This window comes from Phacochoerus africanus, chromosome 3, assembly GCF_016906955.1.
Source record: "Phacochoerus africanus isolate WHEZ1 chromosome 3, ROS_Pafr_v1, whole genome shotgun sequence".
In the NCBI taxonomy this organism is placed as follows: Eukaryota; Metazoa; Chordata; class Mammalia; order Artiodactyla; family Suidae; genus Phacochoerus; species Phacochoerus africanus.
Window position 1 is genome coordinate 78676411 of NC_062546.1, and position 26560 is coordinate 78702970.

Sequence of the window (26560 nt, forward strand, 5' to 3'; positions counted from 1 at the left end):
CTTCTGTACTAGATATACTGTTGGGCAGCAAAAACAACAACCCGGACCCCAGAGAAACGACCGGAAGTTGGAGGAGCTAACATTTTACTTCTGTCTGACCACAGAGTTCACCCACAACAGTTTGCTAGACATAACTTTCAATTTGGAGATGTGTTAAAAGTCTAATAAAAGTGCTGATAATTTTATGTACTGATTATAACTCATCCAGTATATTAAAATATCAAATGTAATTCTGTAGAAATTTTATCACCCTCTAGCATTATGAAAGCAATAATATATAATTGAGATTTAGTATGAAGCATTACCCTATTTTTTGGTTTCTTAATACCTATACTCTGCTGAAGTCTAAGGACACAAAGATGCTGAATATAAAGTATCTGATACCAAAGAACAGGATGTGAATGGACTGTTAAAAAGAAATCAAGTAATAAATGACCTTACCATTCTTCCAAGTGTTTCTGCTGTAACAGTGTCTACCTAGGAGCCTTCAGACATAAAACACATCTAGTATTTACAGGCATCTTTCTCCTACATATCCAGTGCTTTTAATGGAGAGTTGAAAATCAGTTTCAGTTCTGGATTCAGCTGCTTTCACATAGATAGAGTAACTAGTTCACTTCCTTATACCTAATTTGCTCCCATGTTTGATACAGGTGCTTCAAAAATATTAATGATGTTGATTTTGTAGAGAGAATATGTACCCTAGCATCTGGCATATGGCTAGCTACCATTTATAACAATTAGATTCTATGAGTTATAGAATTTGTCTTCTTCTCCTCCCCACCCCTCCCTTCTCCCTCTTCTTCCTCCCCTCTTCCCTCCTCCTCCTCCTCGTTCTTCTCCTCCTCCTTCACCATGATCATGATCATCATCATTGCCATAGATGAAACAGAACAAATAACTGGACAAGACCTTAAGAGATTTAACTAATTCAAGCTCTCCTTTTTTTTTCTCCAGAGAAGAGAAGCCACACTATGAGAACTAATATTGTCCACAAAAATCAGCCAACACAATAGGAATGCATTCTATCTCCAAGTCTAGAGCTTCCTCAGGAAACTATTAAACAATATAAAATACTTTTAGGTTATTAAGGGCATTGTAAGAGGAGGTATCTATCTGTTAGCATCTCGCTTGCTAAGATAATGTGACAAGGTTTTCCATATTTCAGGGCTCTCTGTCAGAAAGGAAAAGGCAATAGGTATTGAAAACTTTTTATAGTCTTTTGCTGACTTCACTCATTCTTTGACATACATTCTCCCTTTTAAAAATTTTAGTGACCAAGTAAATATATTATTTCTATATTTTAAGTGTTTAGGAACTGTCTCTAAGAAACTATTTTGAAGAAGATTTAAGACATTATCAGAAAGGCCTAAATGAATAAAAATAGAACAACTAAGACCCTTACTTATGAGAGATGTTCTATTTTTTTGTTTCCTTTTAATGTGTTAAGACATGTGATTATTATATTTAAGCCTCAAACTTGTCCTTCTATATTCACCTTAGAACCGCTAGGGCTGGAAGTCTGCAAACTACAATCCGCAGGCTTCCTTGCTAGAATTTTCTGATTAAATTTTGTGGCTCAGAATTACTCACACTAAAATGGACATCACCAAAAAGTTAGACATTCTGTTTCTGGTGGACAAAGCTATAAGTGGTAGCAACAGCAACAGAATCAGCAGCTCAAGTTCTACTAATGAAGCAATTTAGAAGCAGCAACTCACAGTTCCATAAAATAAGGAGACAAGAGCTCTTGCTTACAGCCACCTGCTGTGGTTCCAGTAGCATTGAAGGCGACTGTTCTAACAATCTTAGCAGCAAGGATGCTCTTACAGGCACCCCAAAGATAGTAGTATCTACTTGATATTTGGGTAATGTCATCTCCTTTTACTAATCCAGCTATTCTAACACTTTTGGAAACTTTTCTATTTAAAAAAAAAATTCTATGACTGAAATCCCTAGATTGCTGTTGATTTCTGAGCTAAAAAAAATGGTATGAAATTAAGATACACTTAATGTTTACAGTGACTTTTACAAATTTACAGTGATTATTCAGGCCAGTATCTTTATCTCCACTGTAGAGATGAGGAAAAAATGATACTTAGAAAAGTTAAGGGATGTATCCAGGATGATCTAGCTAATAAACAAAGGAATTAGAATTGGAAGTACTGTTCTACTGGGCTCAGCTACCCTCATTATTCAATGTTAAGTATTACCTATCTAAGCATGTTATAAACATTTTGAGTGTATTTTGTTCCAATTTTGAAACAATTCATGGTCACTTTATAAAATTTGGAAAAATACAAGAAACAAACATTGTCTTTTAAGTCTTCAAATGAACTGAGCAGCTCTGTGATCATTTATCCTGGGCCTTTAAATTTATGTGATATACAATATAGTATGTATCACATATGATGTCTTAAAAATCAGTGGTAAAGGAGGGTGCAAGGTCAATTTTAAGGCATTTGTCAATTTTCAGTTGCTGTCCAGTGAGAAAAATAGTATCAACAATGAAAAGAGACAATCAGTCAGAGGAAAGGGGATAAAAAGCAAAATGTAATGCTTTTTAGAGATAGAGATAGAAAACAACTGAATTGCCTCTTTGAGACATATGAAACTTATATTTTACAAAGGTAACTGGAATGATATAGTCACAATCTGTGTCTAGAAAAACTCATGTCCCCTCTCAGAGGCTCTAGATATCACCTGTCTCCTAGGACTCAGGCTTTGTTCACAGAGACCCCCACCTTCCACCACTGCCTCATCTGCAAACTCAGCTTGTTGTCTGGACAACCCCTTATTAAGTAAACAGTTCCAGAAGAGCCCCTCACCAGGCTTCCTCTAGATTTGCCTCAGTTTCTCTTTCCTAGGGCTCCTTGAGTAAGACAGAAGGCAAAGAAAATCATTCATTTTCTTAATGAAAATTTCACCTATTTGAGTTAAATGATTTTTGGTCCCATTTATACTACAAGATTCCTGTTACATTTAATATGTAATTACATACTTTATAAGTTACTGAAAGTTTGATATTATCAATGCATGTAGTATATTTATACCTATGCATTGCAATATGTGGATCACCAGTTTCTGACTATACATCAGAAGATTTTATCTTTCCTCTTCTGCTTTATTGATCAAGCCTAGATCTTTATGTGAAGCTGAATCCTACACTCTCCATTTCTTCCACCTCCAATTAAAACATCAATGCTATAGAGATATTATGAATTTTTCAACAATTCACTTTAGTATGCCCTTTCAGATATGTGTTGCAGAAAACTTCCTATCTCCCCAAAATTCTTGACCTCAAAAATTCATTCATAATTGCAGTGCAATCTACTGCATATTATTATTTGATTGATTTATTGTACTAAGTATGGGATTTGGATTAGCAAAATAAACAGCATTGTTGGAGTTGCCATCATGGCTCAGCAGTAACAAACACTGTTAGTGTCCATGAGAACCTGGGTTCGATACCTGGCCTCATTTAGTGAGTGGGTTAAGGATCCAGCGTTGCCATGAGCTGTGGTGTAGGTCACAGACAAGGCTTGGATCCTGTGTTGCTGTGGCTGTGGCATAGACCAGTGGCTACAGCTCCAATTTGACTCCTAGCCTGGGAACTTCCATATATATGCCTTGGGTGCAGCCCTAAATAAATTAATTAATTAATTAAACAGCATTGTTATAAAAATGATAAATATGTCTCACTGGCTTAAAAAACCTTAAGTTTTTAAATGTGGAAAAGCTTTGAGAAGACACCAGGAAATATCAGAAATCTATCCCACATGCCATTCTGAGGTTTTAAGTGGTGTTGTTTGGACATTTTAGGCTTTTTTTTTTTTTAAGTAATTCAGCCAATGTTAAAAGGTGAAAACAACAAGGTGACAGTTTGTGAGAATTTTTGATACTGTTTTAGCCTTGTTCCTCTAATACTATGAAAGAAAAGATGGTGGTGGTGATTATCCCAGAATGACTGAATATGAATTCTGAGTCTGTCCTTTAGTAGCTGGGTGAACTTTGGCAAGTCATTTATCTTGTTTGTGCTTAGTTTAATCATCTAAAATGAGGACAATAATAATGCTTCCTTGTAGGAGTGCTGCGGAACAAATGAAATTAAAATAAACCATTATGTGTATTGACTTTTGAACTATGTCTGCATTAAGTTATTCTTTGAATATCTGATATCTTTTATCATAGGCTTTTCAAGTTCCTTTAAAAGTCTCCAATGCTCATTTAAAAGAAAATAAAACTTATATACATACAGATTTTATGAATGATTTAAAATGACTTATAGAAATATTTAAAATAAGGTAAAAAAATAAATCAGTAAAAGTTATTAAAAATTATCATTTCAGGACCTTGGAAAACGACCAAAGGTAAGCAATGCCTTTATTTGTGCTAATTCATTCATAAGACTAGTGATTTTGTGGCCATAGTGCTGGACACAGTTCTGTTTCCTCAGCTGGGGTGGCACAATCACATAGCTTTACCATTTGGCGTTTACAAACTCAGTTCAGGTCAGGTGGCAAAATACGCAGAAATTTCAGTGAGGAATTTTAGAATTGAGGAACGTGTAGAAAGCTTGGAAAAATAAACTCTTCATACAACCCTGGCTCATTCTTAAACTACACATGCAGGTAGGACACGCCAGGGATACAGAGAAAAAGACTGAAAACCTGGGGAGAATTGAGGATTTGTTATGCCTTTGAGTCCATTTGTCAACCAACACATAACTCAGGTGACAGAGGCAGGAAACCTTAGTGGAGCACCATGTCTGCATACATCACTGGTTGCCCATGAACTCTGAAAGGGATCCAAGCTACCAAACACTAAGCAAACACACTGGGACTGTACATGGCAGGGCATACAGATATTGCAGCTTAAATCCAAAAGCTTAATTGCCTGTCAAAACAGGCACAGCAACTCCAGGAATAAAAGGACACTGACATAAAAGTAACCACAACATGTCATCTACATGGTTTGGTTTCTCACAAAGTAAATTACTAAACATGTAAAGAAATAGGAAAGCTATCAATGCCTGGGGTGGTGGTCAGGGGAAGTCAATAGAAATTGACTTCAATTGCATTTAACACATGAAGAATTCAAAGTAGATTCTAAATCTTCTGAAACTTTAAGAAAACATATACAAAGAATGAGAGGAAAATATATTCAAAGCACTTAAAATATGGAAATAATGAGCAAACAAATTAGAGGACAGATCAATACCAAATTAGAAGAACAGGAAGAAAAATTAAGAGAAATGAACTAGAGGCTCAGAAATCTGTAAAGCAGTATCAAGCATTCCAATGCATATGTAATTGGAACCCTAGAAGAAGACACAAGCAGGAAAGGGGAAAAATTTGTGAACAAGGATGGCCCCCCAAAAATCCCAGATTGGTGAACAATATTAACTTATGCATCCAGAAATGCAATGAACTGCAAATAACATAAATAGAAGTGAGACTGCACCTAGATCCATGAGAGTCTCATGCTGATATAGATTATCATAAAGTAAAATCTTGAAAGCAGCAAGAGAAAAATCACAAACCACATAAAAAGGAAAAAACTATATGATTAATGACAGAATTTCCTTCAGAAACAGTGGAAGCCAGAAACATTGGAATGTTATTCAAAGAAGTATCAGAAAATAAAATAAAATCAATGATGAATTCTACATCCAGCAAAATCATTCTTCAAAAATAAAACTTTTCCAAGATAAAGAAAACCTGAATGAATTTGTTGCTGGGAGAACTGTAGTATAAAATATACTAAAAGGAGTCCTTTAGGCTGAAGGAAAATAACAAATGATGAGTTAGCGACACAGGAAGAAAACACTGGAAGAAATGAAGAGTACCAGAAATGGTAAATATAGGATAAATGTGTAAGACACAAACACACACGTCTCTCTCTCTTTTTTTTTTTTGTCTTTTTGTCTTTTTTTCTTTTTTTTTAGGGCTGCATCCCTGGCATATGGAGGTTCCCAGGCTAGGGGTCAAATTGGAGCTGTAGCCACTGGTCTATGCCAAAGCCACAGCAATGCAGGATCTGAGCTGTGTCTGTGACCTACACCACAGCTCATGGCAACGCTGGATCCTTAACCCACTGAGCAAGGCCAGGGATCAAACTCGCCACCTCATGGATGCTAGACGGGTTTGTTAAGCACTGAGCCATGATGGAAACTCCTATTTCTCTTTTCTTAAATCTAAGACAGAATTATGTAAAGCAGAATTTACAGTATCATATTGAGGGGTTTATAATGTATATTGATGTAATATAGTTAACAAAGGATGGAGGAAATGGAGCTACACTTGTACAAAGTTCCTATGTTTTATCAGAAGTTAGTGTTATTTTATATTAGATTATAATAAGCGAAAGATATTATAATCTCCAGAGCAGTCACTTTAAAAAGTAAAGGTATATTTAATATTAATACATAAATGACTTTAAAAACCAAAAATGTCAAGAGCAAGGGTGAAATTATTAAAATACATAACTGAGGATAGAAAGAATATAAGAATAAATAATAAATCAAAGAAATAGAAAATAAGTAGCCAAATACCATATTTAAATCCAATCATATCAGTTACTAGATAAAATGTGAATTTGCTAAACATATCAAATGGTAAGATTTTTATATTGGATACATAACAAACTCCAACTATATAATGTCTCTAGAAAACACACTTTAAATTTGAAGACATAAACAGGATTAAAGCATAGAAAAATTTAATGAAACAATAAACAGAAAAAAAGATACGATTGCTATACTAATACCAGATTTCAAGAGAAGAACTATTACTGGAAAAAAGTATTTTCATAATTAATGATAAAAGTAATAATAAATTATAAACCTATAAAAGTTATAAAGTAGAAGCACCTAACCAAAGGAGTGATTGCAAAAGGGCAAGAGAAAAATGTGAGGGGATAAAAGAAATGTTACAAAACTTGATTTTGGCAGAGACCAAACATTTCTTTCACTGCATAATTAGAATGGCTAGATTTTATTGTACATAAATAAAGCTATAAACAATTAATAAAAGACAGGGGGGAAAAAAGGACACATACACATAGGAAAGCATCCTTAGACTACATAGGACTGACATAAGGTTTTTCAGGTCTCTGGACAATTTGTTTTTTCAGGGTCACATCTACAGCATATGAAGTTCTCAGGCTAGGGGTCAAATTGGAGCTGAAGCTGCCAGACTATGTCACAGCCACAGCAATGGTAACACCGGATCCAAGCCTCAACAATTTATGGCAACACAGGATCCCTAACCCTGAGCAGGGCCAGGGAGCAAACCCCAATCTTCATGGATACTAGTTGGTATTCAGGAAACCCCTCTAGGTAATTATTTTGACAGGGCTCCTCCAAAATAAATGCCAGAACTCTTCTAGAAGACTTCATATGATCCTGACAAAGAAATATTGCTCTGGTTGGCAAGAATAATTTCTTTGCCAGGTCGTCCTTCAAGAAGCAGAATTTAGGAACTTCCTGGTGCCTTGGAGGATTAAGGATCCAGTGTTGTTACTTCCTTGGTGGGATTTGATCCTTGGCCAAAGAACTTCAGTGTGCCACAGGCATAGCCAAAAAAGAAAAAAGAAAAAGAAGCAGAACCTGGCCATCACACCTCAATAAAGCAATAAGCCCTGAGACTTCTTGGTTAATCCTGCCTAAAACAGAGTCAAAGATTGCTCTTAGATGGAAAATAAGACCAAACCCCAAGTAGCTCAGGCCTGGTTCTGGCTCAGGACTGTACGCAGACAGCAGTGCTGCTGCTACTAGATGATTCTAGAATCAGGATATTTTATTTTTATTTTTATTTTTATTTTTTTTCTTTCATTTATTTTATTTTATTTTTTTTTAATTTATGTATTTTTTTTTTTATTTTCCCACTGTACAGCAAGGGGGTCAGGCTATCCTTACATGTATACATTACAATTACATTTTTCCCCCAGCCTTTCTTCTGTTGCAACATGAGTATCTAGACAAAGTTCTCAATGCTATTCAGCAGGATCTCCTTGTCAATCTATTCTAAGTTGTGTCTGATAAGCCCAAGCTCCTGATCCCTCCCACTCCCTCCCCCTCCCATCAGGCAGCCACAAGTCTCTTCTCCAAGTCCATGATTTTCTTTTCTGAGGAGATGTTCATTTGTACTGAATATTAGATTCCAGTTATAAGTGATATCATATGGTATTTGTCTTTGTCTTTCTGGCTCATTTCACTCAGGATGAGATTCTCTAGCTCCAACCATGTTGCTGCAAATGGCATTATGTCATTCTTTTTTATGGCTGAGTAGTATTCCATCGTGTATATATACCACCTCTTCCGAATCCAATCATCTGTCGATGGACATTTGGGTTGTTTCCATGTCTTGGCTATTGTGAATAGTGCTGCAATGAACATGCGGGTGCACCTGTCTCTTTTAAGCAGAGTTTTGTCTGGATAGATGCCCAAGAGTGGGATTGCAGGGTCATATGGAACTTCTATGTATAGATTTCTAAGGTATCTCCAAACTGTTCTCCATAGTGGCTGTACCAGTTTACATTCCCACCAGCAGTGCAGGAGGGTTCCCTTTTCTCCACAGCCCCTCCAGCACTTGTTATTTGTAGACTTAATGATGGCCATTCTGATTGGTGTGAGGTGATATCTCATGGTAGTTTTGATTTGCATTTCTCTTATAATCAGCGATGTGGAGCATTTTTTCATGTGTTTGTTGGCCATCTGTAGATCTTCTTTGGAGAAATGTCTATTCAGGTCTTTTGCCCATTTTTCCATTGATTGATTGGCTTTTTTGCTGCTGGGTTGTATAAGTTGTTTATATATTCTAGAGATTAAGCCCTTGTCGGTTGCATCATTTGAAACTATTTTTCTCCCATTCTGTAAGTTGTCTTTTTGTTTTCTTTTTGGTTTCCTTTGCTGTGCAAAAGCTTTTCAGTTTGATGAGGTCCCATGGGTTTATTTTTGCTCTAATTTCTATTGCTTTGGGAGACTGACCTGAGAACATATTCATGATGTTGATGTCCGGGAGTGTTTTGCCTATGTTTTCTTCTAGGAGTTGGATGGTGTCCTGTCATATATTTAAGTCTTTCAGCCATTTGGAGTTTATTTTTGTGCATGGTGTGAGGGTGTGTTCTAGTTTCATTGCTTTGCATGCAGCTGTCCAGGTTTCCCAGCAATGCTTGCTGAATAGACTTTCTTTTTCCCATTTGATGTTCTTGCCTCCCTTGTCAAAGATGAATTGACCATAGGTGTCAGGGTTTATTTCTGGATTCTCTATTCTGTTCCATTGGTCTGTCTGTCTGTTTTGATACCAGTACCACACTGTTTTGATGACTGTGGCTTTGTAGTATTTCTTGAAGTCTGGGAGAGTTATGCCTCCTGCTTGGTTTTGGTTTCTCAGCATTGCTTTGGCGATTCTGGGTCTTTTGTTGTTCCATATAAATGTTTGGATTGTTTGTCTAGTTCTGTGAAAAATGTCATGGGTAATTTGATAGGGATTGCATTGAATCTGTAGATTGCTTTGGGTAGTATGGCCATTTTTACAGTATTGATTTTTCCAACCCAGGAACATGGAATATCTTTCCATTTCTTTACATCTTCTTTGATTTCGTTGATGAAAGTTTTATAGTTCTCGGCATATAGGTCCTTTACCTCCTTGGTCAGGTGTATTCCAAGGTATTTGATTTTGTGAGGTACAATTTTAAAAGGTATCATATTTTTGTATTCCTTTTCTAATAGTTCATTGCTGGTATACAGAAATGTGACTGACTTCTGAATGTTAATCTTATATCCTGCTACTTTGCTGAATTTATTAATCAGTTCAGTAGTTTTGGGGTTGAGTCCTTAGGGTTTTCTATGTATAGTATCATGTCATCTGCATACAGTGACAGTTTGATCTCTTGTCTTCCTATATGGATGCCTTTTATTTCTTTTGTTTGTCTTATAGCTGTGGCTAGGACTTCCAAAACGATGTTGAAGAGCAGTGGTGAGAGTGGGCATCCCTGTCTTGTTCCAGATTTGAGGGAGAAGGCTTTCAGTTTTTCACCATTGAGTCTTATATTTGCTGTGGGTTTCTCATAAATGGCTTTGATTATATTCAGGAATGTTCCCTCTATACCCACTTTGGCGAGGGTCTTGATCATGAATGGATGTTGGACTTTGTCAAATGCTTTTTCGGCGTCTATTGAGATGATCATGTGATTTTTGACTTTTTTTTTGTTAATGTGGTGTATGATGCTGATTGATTTGCGTATGTTGAACCATCCTTGTGAACCTGGGATGAACCCCACCTGGTCATGGTGTATAATTTTTTTTGATATGTTGTTGGATTCGGTTGAGAATTTTTGCATCTATATTCATCAGTGATATTGGCCGATAGTTCTCTTTTTTGGTGGTATCTCTGTCTGGTTTTGGAATGAGGGTGATGGTGGCATCATAGAAAGTCTTTGGGAGTATTCCTTCTTCTTCAACCTTTTGAAAGAGTTTAAGGAGGATGGGCACCAATTCCTCTTTATATGTTTGATAGAATGCACCTGTGAAGCCATCTGGTCCTGGACTTTTGTTTGTAGGGAGTGATTTTATGACCTCTTCAATTTCATTTCTAGTGATCGGTCTGTTCAGTTGGTCTGTTTCTACTTGATTCAGTTTTGGCAGGCTGTAAGATTCTAGAAAATTGTCCATTTCTTCCAGATTGTCAAACTTGTTGCCGTAGAGTTGTTCATAGTATTCTCTTATGGTTTTTTTGTATTTCTGCTGTATCCGTTGTGATTTCTCCTTTTTCATTTCTAATTTTGGTTATTTGGGTTCCTTCTCTCCTCTTTTTAGTGAGTCTGGCCAGGGGTTTGTCCATTTTGTTTACCTTTTCAAAGAACCAGCTCTTGGTTTTATCAATTTTCTCTATTGTTTTTTGAGTCTCTATTTTATGGATTTCTTCTTTGATCTTTATAAGTTCCTTCCTTCTGCTGAATTTAGGACTTTTTTGTTCTTCTTTTTCTAATTCATTTAGGTGGAGGGTTAAGTTGTCAATTTGGGATCTTTCTTCTTTTTTGAGAAAGGCCTGTATTGCTATAAATTTCCCTCTGAGCACTGCTTTCGCAGCATCCCATAGATTTTGAGAGTTTGTGTCTTCATTATCATTTGTTTCAAGGTAGTTTTTAATTTCCGTCTTGATTTCCGCATTGACCCATTGGTTTTTTAGTAGCATGTTGTTTAGTCTCCATGCAGTAGGTTTTTTCTCTTTCCTTTTCCCATGGTTGATTTCTAATTTCATGGCATTGTGGTCAGAGAAGATACTTGAGATAATTTCTATGCTCCTAAATTTATTGAGATTCGCTTTGTGTCCCAATATGTGATCGATTCTTGAGAATGTTCCATGAGTATTTGAGAAGAATGTGTATTCTGCTTTTTTTGGATGTAGTGTCCTGAAGATATCAATGAAGTCTAACTTTTCTATTGTTTCCTTTAGGATCTCTGTTGCTTTATTGGTTTTCTGTCTAGAGGATCTGTCCATTGATGTGAGGGGGGTATTAAGGTCTCCTACTATGATTGTATTCTCATCAATATCTCCCTTTATGTCTGTTAATATTTGTTGTATGTATCTGGGTGCTCCTATATTTGGGGCATATATGTTGATGATAGTAACATCCTCTCCTTGGATGGGTCCCTTAATCATTAAGGAGTGTCCTTCTTTGTCTTTCTTTATGTCTTTTGTTTTAAAGTCTATTTTGTCTGATATGAGCATTGTGACTCCTGCTTTTCTGTCTTGTCTATTGGCATGAAATATTTTTCCCCACCCTTTCCCTTTCAATCTATATGTATCTTTTGTCCTAAGGTGAGTTTCTTGTAGGCAGCATATTGAAGGTTTTTGCCTTTTTATCCACTCAGCCACTCTGTGTCTTTTGATTAGGGCATTCAGTCCATTGACATTTAAGGTGATAATTGATAGATCAGTATTTATTGCCATTTGAACCTCGGGTTCCAGTTGATTCTATGGTTCTCCATTCTTCCTTTTTTTTTTTTTTTTGGTTGGATGGTCTCCTGTTATTATCTGCTTGAGTGTATTTTTTTTTCATTTTTTGCAAATGCAATATTTGGTTTTGGCTTGAGGTTGCCCTGTTTTTTAAGTATGCTAACCCCTTCCCATAATTGTGTGTTTTAGCCTGATGGTCCTGTAAGTTCAAACACTTCATTACTATATTAAAATGAAGAAGAGAAACATACAAACAAACAAACAAAAAGGGTTCTTTAGTTCCTACCATCACTTGCCCACATTTTATGGTTTTGATGACTCTTTTTTATTTTTTTCTTTTTAATTTTATTTTGTCTGAGGCCTGTTCATGATTAAATCTGTATGCTGGCTTATTTGAGTGACTGCTCTCTGATTGAGGTTTCCTCAGTCCTAGTTCTTCCTCTTCTTCTTCTTTTTTTTTTCTTTTTTCTTCCCTTTCCTTCCATTCTTTTTGGTTTAGAGAAGCCCTTTCAATATTTCCTTTAACCTGGGTTTTGTGTTGCTGTATTCTTTAAGTTTTTATTTGCTGGAAAAAAATTTTATTTCCCCTTCTATTTTAAATGATATTCTTGCTGGATAGAGTATTCTAGGTTGCATATTGTTTCCTTTGAGCACTTTAAATATCTCTTGCCATTCCCTCCTGGCCTGTAGTGTTTCTGTAGAGAAGTCAGCTGATATTCTTATGGGGGTTCCCTTGTAGGTAACATTCTGTTTTTCTCTTGCTGCCTTTAGGATCCTCTCTTTATCACTAACTTTTGCCATTTTTATTATGATGTGTCTTGGTGTGGGTCTGTTTGGGTTCAGTTTGTTTGGGGCCCTCTGTGCTTCTTGTATCTTGAACCCAGTAGCCTTTAGATTTGGGAAGTTTCCAGCGATAATTTCTTCAAATATATTTTCCATCCCCTTATCTTTTTCTACTCCTTCTGGAATTCCTATTATGCGTAGATTGGCCCGCTTTATATTATCCCATAGGTCTCTTATATTGCTTTCCAGTTTTTTGATTCGGTTTTCTGTCTGTTGACCGGATTGGGTGATTTCCATTATTCTATCTTCCATATCACTGATTCGTTCTTCTGCATTATTCATTCTGGTTTTTACTGCCCTTAGTTCAGTTTTTCATCTCTGCAAATGAATGTTCTAGTTTTTCTTGGCTCCTCCTTATATGTTCTAGTTCCTTTCTGAGGGTATCTGCATTACTGTTCATCTCTTCTCTTAATTCCTTCAGTATTTTCACTCTTTCTCTTTTGAACTCCAGGTCTGTCAGACTGCAGAGATTTGTTTCATTGTTGACTGTTTTAGGTGAGTTCTCCTGGTGGTTTGACTGGGGGTGGTTTCTCAGCTTCTTCATCTTGCTTGTTGTTTTCTTTCTCCTGAGGGAGTTGTACTCTCCGTTATCGGGCAGTGTTTGCCTTGTCACTGCCGTGGAATATTTCCTGAGGGCTGGCGTTGTTGGTCAATCTTTTTTGAGGCACTGTGGCTTTTCTGGAGTGTTGATGGGGCTAACAGTGTTTCTTTGGAGCAAAGGAGGACTTCCTGAGGGCAGACAGGACTGGGAGGTCCACACCACGATGGTAGCAGATGTCACTTGGTCATGCAGAGCTTCCTCTGGTGTTTTTAATCTGTGGGGTTCTTGCAGGGGGTTGGCAGTGTTGGGCAGCTGTTCCTCAGGAGTGAAGCACCCCCTGGGGGCTGGAGAAGCTATCTGGGTCACTGAGAACCTAAGAGGCTCTTCCCTAGGGCAGCCCAACTCAGAAGGACAGCCTGAGAATGTAGGCAGATCTTTTCACAGTCTGGCCAAGCTTGTTGCAGCTTTTCTGGGCTGCAGGGGGTCCTCCAGGGGGCTGGTGGTGCTGAGCAGCTATTCCATGGGAGTGGGGCACCCCCTGGGGGCTTGGGCGGGTAGCAGGGCTGCTGAAAACCCAAGAGGCTCCTCCCCAGGGCAGCCAGACTCAGAAAGACCATCTGAGATCTTTTCCCAGCTTGGCCAGGCTTGTTGCAGCTTTTCTGGGCTGCAGGGGGTCCTGCCTGGAGGTGGCAGTCCTATGCAGCTGATCCTCTAGAGCTTGGCACCCCTTGGGGGCTTGGGTGGGTAGCAGGGCCTCTGGAAATCCAAGAGGCTCCTCCCCAGGGCAGCCCGACTCAGAAAAACCGTCGGAGAATTAGGCAGATCTATTCATGGCCTGGCTAGGCTTGTTCTAGCTTTTCTGGGCTACAGGCCTTTTCTTGGGGGCTGGCGGTGTTTGGTGCTGCTCTGTGGAAGTGTAGCCCCTCCAAAGGGCAAGCAGACCTGTGCAGGGACAGCCCCTGCGGTGGTAAGCTTCAGGCAATTGTTGAGGCCAGCCCTCCCGGATGGCAGGCAGCCCCAGGTCTGGTGAGAGCGTAGGGGGTGGCGGGGGTAGGGGGAGGGGATGCACTGGGAAGCACAGCTTTCAGCTAGCTAGTGGGCCTGTAAGCTTGCTGTGGCGTGGGGGGTATTCTATGGGGACCCACCCCTTCTTCTCTCCCCTCCCCAGCACGGGCGCAGACCAGGCTCTTCTCCCAGGTTCCCTCTGATGCGGCTTTCCACTTTCCAGCCCCTAGAGTATTGCTCCCTTCCTCTGCGACAGCTTTGTTTTCTAGTCTCCCAGGCAGTCTCTGCCCCATCAAATGGTTTCTAGACCTCCCAAGCAGTTTCCGCTCCACCCCGCCCCCCCAGCCTGTTCTCGGGGTCTAACCTCTGGAGCCTAGGTCTCGGTGCCTAGCCCCCACCCAGGCATCTCAATTTTTGGTGACTGTGCCCGTAGTTCAGATGGTCCGTTCGGTTCTTGATCGGCTTTTCCGTACTCCAACTTACTGCTACACTCTTCTCTGCATCTGGAGATTCCTCCGGTTTGTTTGATCTTTCCCCTGTGTAGGTGACTTTCCAGGGTGCGGGATCCCTTTCTCCTCCGCAGTTCCCTTTCGGGAGCGCCCGTCCCGCTCAGATTCACCTTCTCTCACTCTCCTCTTTTCTCCCTTTCTGCCCAGTAATGTCACGAACTTCTTGCCATTATTGGAGTTTAGGTTCCTCTGCCAGCGATTGGTTGCTGTTCTGTGCGAGTCATTTATTCTGTAGATGTGCTTTTTTTGTTGTGTTTGTGGGAGAGGGCGAGCGTATCCCCCTACTCCTCCGCCATCTTGTCCTCTCTCTAGAATCAGGATATTTTATATCAAGGAGGACATTTCAAAACTCAAAGTCCTTGAGAAGGGACTGAAGCCCTCCTTTCCCAGGTCCATGGGCAGTACTAAGACTATACTTATGCATATAAATTCAATTTAATCAATTTACTTTCAAAATTGTTTCTTTCAAACAAATCAAATCTAAACTTGGCTCAACTCATCATTCTTCAAATAATATTTTAGGTGTCTTCTTCTTCAACAAATACAGTAATTGTTGCATGCACGTGATACAGCAGATTTGACTCTGATCCAGAGAGTTTATTCCATCAAATGGAACTCCAGAATTTTTAATTTTTTCTTTTCATGGCTGCATCTGTGGAATATGGAAGTTCCCAGGCTAGGAGCTGAATCAGAGCTGCAGCTGCCCATCTATGCCACAGCCATAGCAATGTTGGACCCAAGCTGTATCTGCAACCTACACTGCACCTTGTGGCGACACTGGATCCTTAACCCACTGAGCAACGCTAGCGATCAAACCACCATTCTCACAGAGACGATGTCAGATTCTTAACCTGCTGAGCTACAACAGGAACTCCTCCAGAATTTTTAAGTCACAAAACTTCAAAGTCAGTGGAATTTGTTGCTGAGAGGGAAAGACAGTGGACTTTCCAGTACGATTTATATTCTGAAAATCCCAAACCCACAATGCATAATTGAGGTTTGACCTCTCCTGGGAGTGGAAAATTCCTAGATTTTGCATTGAGGTGGCTCTATTTCAATGGTTTGAAGAGAAGCATGAAGGAAAGATTGTTACTTTCTGGCCCTGGAGTGAGACCCATTTATAAAGTCCCACCTATTGCTGTCATTGTAAAATGATGGTTGACAAACATCAGATTTTGGATGAATGAGGATATTCTATTCCTGGAGGGATTATCTATTTTCCTTATAAGTGTATAATTATGCACTGTGCTGACCTTCCAAATATCTTCAACCTCCTCAGGTCTACCAGCTGAGCCTCTATTGTTATCCTAGAGTAAACACTACTTTCTTCAGAGAACACCAATTATGTAATTGTTATGTCTTGCAAGCCACTGAGGATGAGTGTGTGTGTGCTGAGTGTAAGGTGGCCAATTCACCTTTCTTTAAATCTCTGCACAGGAGTCCTTTCTGATGCAGAGATTTTTTTTCCCCACTATTGCCTCCTGAGCCCAGGAACCTGGCCAATTTGCAATAGCTTGGAGGACATTCCCAGACAACAAAGGCTTGAAATCTATTACCACTGAATCAGGTTTTCATGGGGAGGTCATCACAAAACTTGAAAGAACATAGTATAAGAGAGAGTTCTGGAGAGAAAGATGCCCTCTCTGAAGCTTTTTTCTTTTTCTTTTTTTTTTTGTAGTAAATATTAAAGTATGAATCTTCTAGTGTGCCCTACTGACCCTCCCTCCTGAGTGCTTATCTAAGACTTCCCACATCCCCTTTATTTTCCACAAAGCAATGTCTGAGAATGAGAACAGAAAGTCAAAGGAAGGTAGATTCAACCTTCTTAGAGAAATGAAGTGTTTGTTTTAATTGACATTTGTAATAGGGAAGAACAAATCTGACTCCATGTTAGATCTGTTCTTTTCCCTGTGCTTAGTCATGTTGGCTCTGCACCTTTTGTAAAACAATGTTGCCTACAGCCTGAAATATAAGGGCTTGGATCTGTAAGAGTTCATTTATATAGAGATAAAAAATTGCAGGACAGAAATAACATTTATTTTGTTGGAGGCTTATAGGAACATCCTAAGGAGACAGCTGTAAGAACAAAGGATCCTGACACCAAGAAGTTTGCAACAACCAACGATGTCCCTTCTTCACTGTGCCATTAAAATGGCTTTACTGAAACCCTTTGAGAAGTTTCAGGTTTTTTGGGGCCCAAATTACTCATCCCCTTGTATGGCCCAGAAAGAAATCTTTTTCTGCTCCAAACTCCAACATTTCAGTTTGTCTGGCCTCACTGTGTTGGGCACACAAATTTGCATTTGGTAACACATTAACTGAAATTTGCTAGAGAATTTGGATATGTTTTTATCCTGGAATATTAAAGAAATCAAGATAAGGGGTAGAAAATGCTAATTCTGACAAGAAAGTAGTTCTCCGACAGTGTGTAACAAACTTCTAGAGCTAATCCCCCTTGAGCAAAAGTGACAATGCTTAAAATGAAAAGGCATCAAAGGGCTTTTTGTGCCTACAGGTCACTCTTGAAACAAAGCTTCTAGCTGTATTAACCACAGTTCTAGCTTCTGTAAATTTGATACTTTAACATCTGCCCTATATGCATATGTTGTAGAGTCCTAGTTGTGGACAATATGCCAGAGCCACCTTGCCATGACTTCCTGCTCCCTCACCCAGCCCAACCACTTCTCAGGAGGCATTCTCTTCCCTGGGGGTATTTTATTCTAATGCAAACCAATCAAATCCAGAGCCCACACTCAACCATCTCCTTTGTCAGAATCTCATACTCTCAGCTACCATACACCTATCCTAGTCACTCCAGGGCCAGGTATCAGACCACTAGAGGTAATGCCTCCTGTCCCAGAGCCTGCTGGAATCATTCAAACAAACCCATTCTAAGCCTGCTTAATCTGCCTTGCCTGTTCCTTCCCATGGAGATCATAATTAAAACTCTTGCCCACTGTCCCCCATTCCTCTACCTCCTGCCAAGCCTCACGCTATCTAGTGTGGATCTGCATGGTGTAACGTGCCCTCACTTTCCCAGACCAGAGGAACTGTTTTTTCAGTGGCAGTCATTTTCCTGATCTGTTGGCCTTCTATACATCCAATGTTCTATTCGTTTATTATATTTTGAAACACGGGCTATTTATCATGCATGGTTACCACACTTTGTACAACATTACCCCAGAAGGCTATTCACAGGTTATTGGTCCAGATATGATCATGTGATACAAAGCAGCCATCTGTAGACTGAACATTGGCCTAGAGTTGGTCTAGTACAAAGCGCTAGTCTTTATCTGTATTCTTTGATGGCAAATAAATGCAGAAGTGATGGATCCATGAAAGTGGGCTGATCAATACCAGAGTGTCCCCTACCACTGCAACCCAACAGTAGTCCTTGGTCCAATGGCTTAAGCAGATCCTGGGGGCTTGTTAGACCCATAGAATATCAGTCCCCTCCAAAGACCTCCTGAATAAGAGCCTGCACTGTAATGAAAATCCCTAAGTGCTTGTTTGCTCATTGAAATTTGAAAAGAACCATGTGTGATGGTCATGAGAATGAGTTTGTCCGTACCCCAAGCTGCTGAACTCTGAAATAATTCACTGTGTTTGCATAAGACCAAGCTTCCAATCAGCTTCTCCCAACCTATGACTGATTGCAGCAGGAGTATCACGCAGGCCCATTCTTAGAAATGTGGGACTGCCCTGACACGTAAATTTGGCTCATGGACTCTCTGATGGCCTTGGTGAATTTTCCTTAGAACTACCTTCTAAGATGTTTGTACCCAGTCTTTTCTTCCCTCTCTCCTTCATCCAAGGTGAGACATACACTGTGGTCCAACAGATCTCCTGACACACCACATTTCTTGTCACAGTCATTTCCCCAAATAAAAGTGCTTAAGGGTTTAATTCTTTCTTAGGGTTTGTCTTTAGGACAACTTTAATTAACATACAGGTCTATACCATTTCAAGTGGCAGCTTTCAAGATCTGCGGAGGTTACAAAACTACAAAGAAAGAAACTGGCTGGAGTTACAGTTGTGGTTACTTGATTATGGATATAGACATAGACATAGATATAGATATAGGTATAGATATCTTGCCTCACCAGCAATACAACAGTCTTACAAACCTCTTCCTGAGATCCAAGATTGAATATCAGATAGATGCTGAAAACAAGACAGATACACTGAAATGATCAAAAATCTAATTCTACCATTGGGATCTAATTCTCATTTCACTCAATTATATTTGATAGCCATTTTAGCTAAAGAGAGTAGTAAGTATCTTTATTTAAAAGGACAAATGTTGGAGTTGTTGCTGTTGCTTTGGGCTAGCTCATAATGAGAAAATTGTCAATTTATATGGATTAGATGGAAGGGAAATAATACAACACAAACCTTGGAAGCTGAACTCTCAACTGCACAAGAGGAGTTGAGGGAGAATGGCTAGGACCTAGATTATATAGATGTAATAATGACTATCATTTTCTAAAAAAATATACAGGGAAAGGATTTTTCCAGTTACACAGTATTTCATGTATGAACATAGATACTTTGCATGAATTTCTTCAATTTCTTAGTATTCTAAGAATGTTATAAATTCAATTCGTCATCCTGAAAATAAACACTACAAGCCACAACCCATGGAGTTATAGATATGGTACAGGGCTGAGCCTGACAAGAAGTAGTTTTCAAATAAACATTAATTTGAGGATAAGGTATGCTTAGCACTATAAAGGGGACAATCAGTACACTGACTGAATCATCAATGGGATCTCATTTACGTTTTTCTATATTCCATAAGTAGATGCCATTTCCAGTTATCAGGGAAGGAAACCAGAGTTCGCAGAGGTTATGAACCTTGAATGAAAAAAATGCATCAAGCAAGTAATCTGGAAACTGAAAACACTGAAGTCCAGTGCTATTTTTATTAGTTTCCATCTACATTGCTTAACATTCTTCACATGAGGACACAATAGAAAAGTTAGACTTAATCAACATTTTCAGGACATTACATCCAAAAAAAATTAGAATATACATTCTTCTCAAGTGGACATGGAACATTCTCAAGAATTGATCACATACTGGGGCACAAAGCTAACCTCAACAAATTTAGGAGCATAGAAATTATTTCAAGTATCTTCTCTGACCATAATGGCATGAAACTAGAAATCAACCACAGGAAAAGAAATGAGAAAGAACTAACTACATGGAGACTAAACAACACGCTACTAAAAAACCAATGGGTCAATGAGGAAATCAAAAAGGAAATGAAAAAAATACCTCGAGACAAACGATAATGAAGGAGGTATAAGACTTACATCCTTAGAACTATAAAACATTAATCAAGGAAATTAAAGAAAATATAAAGAAATGGAAAGATAGTCCATGCTCCTGGGTTGGAAAAATTCATATTGTACAAATAGCCATACTACCCAATCTACACATTCAATGCAATCCCTATCAAATTACCCATGACATTTTTCACAGAACTAGAACAAACAAGCCAAAAATTTATATGGAACCACAAAAGACTCAGAATTACCAAAGGAATTCTGAGGAACAAAAACCCAGCAGGAAGCATAACTCTCCCAGACTTCAGGCCAATATTACAAAGCCATAGTCATCAAGACAGTGTGGTACTGGTACCAAAACAGACGTACAGACCAATGGAACAGAATAGAGAACCAAGAAATAAACCCAGACACCTATGGTCAATTAATCTTTGACAAACGAGGCAAAAACATAAAATGGAAAAAGACAGTCTTTTCAGCAAGTATTGCTAGGACACCTGGACAGATGCATGCAAATCAATAAAAATAGAACACATCCTCACACCATGTACCAAAATAAACTCAAAATGGCTGAAAGACTTAAATATAAGACAAGACACCATCAAACTCCTGGAAGAGAACATAGGTAAAACATTCTCTGACATCAACCTTATGAATATTTTCTCAGGTCAGTCTCCCAAAGCAACAGAAGTAAGAACAAAAATAAACCAATGGGACCTAATCAAACTGACAAGCTTTTGCACAGCAAAGGAAACCAAAAAGACAACTTACAGAATGGGAGAAAATAGTTTCAAATGATGCAACGGACAAGGGCTTAATGTCTGGAACATATAAGCAACTTATGGAACTCAACACCAAAAAAGCCAACCACCCAATGCAAAAATGGGCAAAAGACCTGCATAAATATTTCTCCAAGGAAGATATACAGATGGCCAACAAGCACATGAAAAAATGCTCACCATCCCTGATTATTAGAGAAATGAAAATGAAAACTACCATGAGATACCACCTCACACCATCAGAATGGCCATCATTAAGAAGTCCACAGGAGTACCCGTCGTGGCGCAGTGGTTAACGAATCCAACTAGGAACCATGAGGTTGCGGGTTCGGTCCCAGCCCTTAGCTCAGTGGGTTAATGATCCGGCGTTGCCGTGAGCTGTGGTGTAGGTTGCAGACGTGGCTCGGATCCTGCGTTGCTGTGGCTCTGGCGTAGGCTGGCGGCCACAGCTCCGATTAGACCCCTAGCCTGGGAACCTCCATATGCCGCAGGAGCGGCCCAAGAAATAGCAAAAAAAAAAAGAAGTCCACAAATAACAAATGCTGGAGGGGATGTGGAGAAAAGGGAACCCTCCTGCACTGTTGGTGGGAATGTAAGCTGGTACAGCCACTATGGAGATCAGTATGGAGGTTCCTTAGAAATCTATACATAGAACTACCATATGACCCAGCAATCCCACTCTTGGACATTCTTCTGGACAAAACTTTCCTTAAAAAAGACACATGAACCAATATGTTCATTGCAGCTTTATTCACAATAGCCAAGACATGGAAACAACCCAACTGTCTATCCCCAGAGGATTGGATTAGTAAGAAGTGGTACATATATACAATGGAATACTACTCAGCCATAAAAAATAACAAAAATGCCATTTGCAGCAACATAGATGGAACTAGAGACTCTCATCCTGAGTGAAGTTAAGTTAAAAAGAGAAAGATGAACACCATTTGATATCACTCATATCTGGAATCTAACATAGGGCAGAAATGAACCTTTCCAAAGAAAAGAAAATCATGGACTTGGAGAATAGATTTGTGGTTGCCAAAGGGGAGTGGGAGGGAGTGGGTTAGATTGGGAGCTTGGGCTTAACAGAGACAAACTATTGCCTTTGGAATGGATTAGCAGTGAGATCCTGCTGTGTAGCACTGAGAACTCTATCTAGTCACTTATGATGGAGTATGATAATGTGTGAAAATAGAATGTGTACATTTATGTGTAACTGAGTCACCCTGCTGTATAGTAGAAAAAAATTGTACTAGGGAAATAACTATTAAGAAAATAATAAAAATAAAAAAAAATAAAAAAATAAAATGAAAATCTCAAGGCCCTGCAACAAAGAAAAAGATATAAATATAAAATTAAAAAACAGTGTAGTATCCACACATGGAATTCTCCAAATACTTTCATATCTCTGTCCTCCTACATGTGGTATGCTTATAAGTACTGAGTATGAAGACAAGCTTAAAATGGGGACAATCTCAGAGTTCCCATCATCGCTCAGTAGAAACGAATCTATCTAGTACCCATGAGGTTGCAGGTTCGATCCCTGGCATCGCTCAGTAGGTTAAGGATCTGGTTTGCTGTTAGCTATAGTGTAGATCACAGATGCCACTCAGATCCCACATTGCTTGTGGCTGTGGCGTAGGCCAGCAGCTATAGCTCCAATTTGACCCCTAGCCTGGGAAGCTCCATATGCTACGGAGCTTTTTTTGCTGGCCTACGCCACAGCCACAAGCAATGTGGGATCTGAGTGGCATCTGTGATCTACACCACAGCTAACTGAAAAAAAAGACAAAAGAAAAAAAAAATGGGGAAAATCTCTGATTTTTGACCATTCCACAGAAATAGAAGCAAAAGTGATGGTGACTGAAAAAAGGCATGAGGAAACCTTTTTTGGGGAGAAATGTTCTATATATTGATTAGGGTGTTGGAAATGTTTTGTGTTTTGACTTCAGATGGCAGTTATACGAATGCATACATTTGTTACAACTCATTGACTGTACTGACTCATATACTGTATACTTAGGATTGTGTTTCATTATACATAAATTAAACCATTAAAGTTGATAATATGAGTACAAAAAATGTCCCAGAGTTACAACAATGGTATGCCTATAGATTATAATATAGGTTCTCTTTGGATGTATGATTCTCTGCAAATAGCAATGACAGAGTTAAAGTTTTATTTAAAAATATATATTTGCCCTGCTGCTTCTTTGAAATGATTTCATACAGTTTATAGCCTGTTATTATATAAAATATATAACATATAATAATGACTATCATCCTCTAAAAATGACATGGAAAATCCTTTTTCCTATTGCATTACAGTCAATGAACATAAACACATTGCATGATTTTCCACAGTACTCCAAGAACATAAATTCATCACCTAAAAATAAATATTACAAACCATGACCCAGGTAGTCAGAGGCATGGTATGGGACTAAGACTGACCAGAAATGATCTTCAAAGTAAGGATAATTTGAAAACAAGGTGTGTCAGATTAATGAAAGTGGGGCTTGTCTCATGGTATAAAAATCCCAATTCAATTAATTATCCAGCTTATATTTATTGCAGCAGTGAAGACAATTTTAGCTTGGCAGAGTTAGCTAGTTCTACCACATTTTAGTCTTAATCCAGAAGAAAGGTAGTTGATTTGGAAGGATTCACTTAGTGCCAAGGGTCAAGTTTAGCAAGAAGCTAGATTGTATTCAGTTTGCCCTTGAGGTTTCATTAACGGAATCAATATATTTGCTTTGAAATGTTGGAGTTGTTCCCTCTCTCTTTCTCTCTGTGTGTGTGTGTGTGTGTGTGTGTGTGTGTCTATGACTATCATTTTTTAAAAAAATATACAGGGAAAGGATTTTTCCAGTTACACAGTATTTCTTGCATGAACATATATACTTTGCATGAATGTGCTTATACAAACACATATATACAAATACACATATATGTGTATGTAGCTATCTATTGATTGGTTGACTGATCCATCTATCTACCAACCTACCTACCTAGTTCTCTATAATTAAGGATTTATGCTGCATAGTGAACTGCTAATTTGATTTACACTCCAACTTAGTAAAAGAACTGCTAAAGTACAAAATCATTACGATGTAAGAACATTAATGTTGGAAGAATAATAAATACAAGGATCCTATCCTTAATGCACAGAACCCGACTTCATCATCATTGGTTTTATTAGCTCATATATTTTCAGATTATGCTAAAATGTTTCACCAGACATCATTTATTGGTTTATGAGTTTCTTGTATTAGGCTTAGGATCAGAATGAGAGCTGACAAATCAACACTTTTAGCTTATGCATTGATCATCAGTGCCCAGTTAATTCCTTCCTGTTTAAATTACTCAATTCATTAGTCAGACCACAACTGCCAAAGCACTTCCACTTGCATTCAGAGGAAGCTCAATGTTCTTCACTGAGGGAGAGCCCTGCTTAGATTTCTATGACTTCCTCTACAATTAGCTGCTGAATTTAACTTACCTCTGCTCTTCTGTGACTTCAGAGATGTTAATTTCCTTGCTAACCCACAATTAGAGGAATAAATCACCAGCAATTTTTTGAAGAAATCTTGAGTTAAAGCAAATTACTTGAGTGATTCCTGTTAAGTTCAAATTGCTAATGCACTGAGGACCCCTTTGTGCGGCTGTGTGTTGCAGTGGTGTGGGGTGGGAGATGGAGGAGGCTGTGTCTCTAAGGTTTATTCCACTTCTATGAGTTTCCCTTCTCAGAGCAATCTAAAGAAACACTGACCAATATGGGTAAAGCATAATAAATGGAGGAATGAATTCATTTCATAATGTTGCAAAGTAAAACCTAATAAAAAAACTTTCTTGACATTATATATCTTGACCTCTTTGATAAAATACCTTTACAAAATGTGTTGTTTTATTTTAAAAGATGTAGTTAGCACACCTCCATGTAATACTGAAGTGATCCTAATATTAGTAATGACTTCACTTAGTACTCCATACATACTAGGCTATCATTTTGGTAGGTGCTTTACGGTGAGAGGTGTAGTCACATACTCTATCATTTGCCACCTCGGAATGTCTCTTTGACATTCTGTTTCAAGCTGAAAACAATCAAGGACCAGAAGACTCAGGAAGAAACTTTGACTTTCCCAACTGCCAAAGAATGCAGATGCAGGACCTGTTCCAGGAAGGGAGCCATCACCATAGATAACTATAGTATGAACTAGGTGAGTAGACAGGGAAGAACCTAGCAAAGTCTGCCTGCTAAATTTCCTCTCTGTGTCCCACTATCTCTTCATGGCACGGCAAACATTTGTTTACCAAACATTTGCTTTTTCTTCTTCATGGAAACTCTCTTCCTCTCCTCAGAAGTTCTAAACCACTATCCTCAATATCCTCTTTTGTTTTTGGCTGAAGATGACATTGAAGATGAGGATTTCAGCCACATTAGTGAGTTATTCCTGGGTCTTTCCCATGTATACATGTTATTAAACTTTTGTTTGATTTTCTCCTGTTAATTTGTCTCATGTCAATTTAATTCTTAGAGCAGCTAGAACAATATAGAAGGGTAGAGAAGATTTCTCCCTCCTCCTGATGCTATTCTACTAAAGAGATAAATTCCCCTCATCTTTGCCAGATTGTGGAATCTCTTCATTTCAGTTTATGACTACTCTTCAATGTAGACTGCCACTTGCTATCTGGTTATACAAGAATGAAGTCACTGGCCATTGCAGTCACTGACCTTTAACACAGATGTTCAGGTTGGAGATCAGGAGGAAGGCGCCTCTGTGTTCTGGGAAAAACTGATAGAACAGACCTTTGGATAGTTATTTTCAGAAAAAGATTTTACGAGCCCAATTTCCTTCATCTTCTCATATCTTGAAAAGCACTAAAATCATTAATGGTGGCATCTACTCCTGTAACCAGCAGACTTCTTGTGACCAGTAGCAACCTTTTCGTGACTAGCAGCAACCTTCTGCCAAAATGTGTGCTTTACTGCAGGTATGCCCCCTTCACCACAATTACTTATATACTGACCTCCCCCCTTTCCTCTTTGGAACAGTTCCTCAGAGCTATTTGAAAGGCTTTTCCCAGGCTATAGTCTTCACTTTGCCCCAAATAAAACTTAACTCACAACTCTAACATTGTGCATTTTTTTCCCAGTGGACAGTGTTTACCTATATCCATGGTATTTACTACAAAGGGAAGGAGGTAGTGAATCCTTAATTCCATGATTTTATAAAAGGGTGCTAGATAAAGCCCTAAAAGAACTGCACTTTTAAAGTAAATGTCACAGTTCAGGGTGATTCTAAATGTTAACTATCTCTGCCGAGCAATTGATTTTACTCATGTGAGGTACTGGAATGTTTAATCTTACAAACCTAACAAAATTGAAAAATGTTCCTGTTTTTTTCCCCCCTTTATAAGAAACCACAAGTCTGAAAGGCCCTAAGCTTCAAGTTACAATGCACATTTTCAATAATTCTTTCTTGTGTAACTGTCATGTTCTAGGCTATAGGTGAGGCTCTAACAAGGCACTGAGTAATACACTTAATGGATCTGTAATATGCACTTTTTCTGTGTGTGATAATGCTTAGAAATGCTCTCAGTATGTTGTATTAATGTGTGTATG

At 38.6% G+C, this 26560-nt stretch overlaps 1 protein-coding gene across 1 annotated transcript in view; it reads right to left on the reverse strand.

Moving 5' to 3' along the window:
- THSD7B (thrombospondin type 1 domain containing 7B) overlaps nucleotides 1–26560 on the reverse strand; it is an 832155-nt gene that overhangs the window by 153749 nt on the left and 651846 nt on the right. The window lies entirely within an intron of this gene.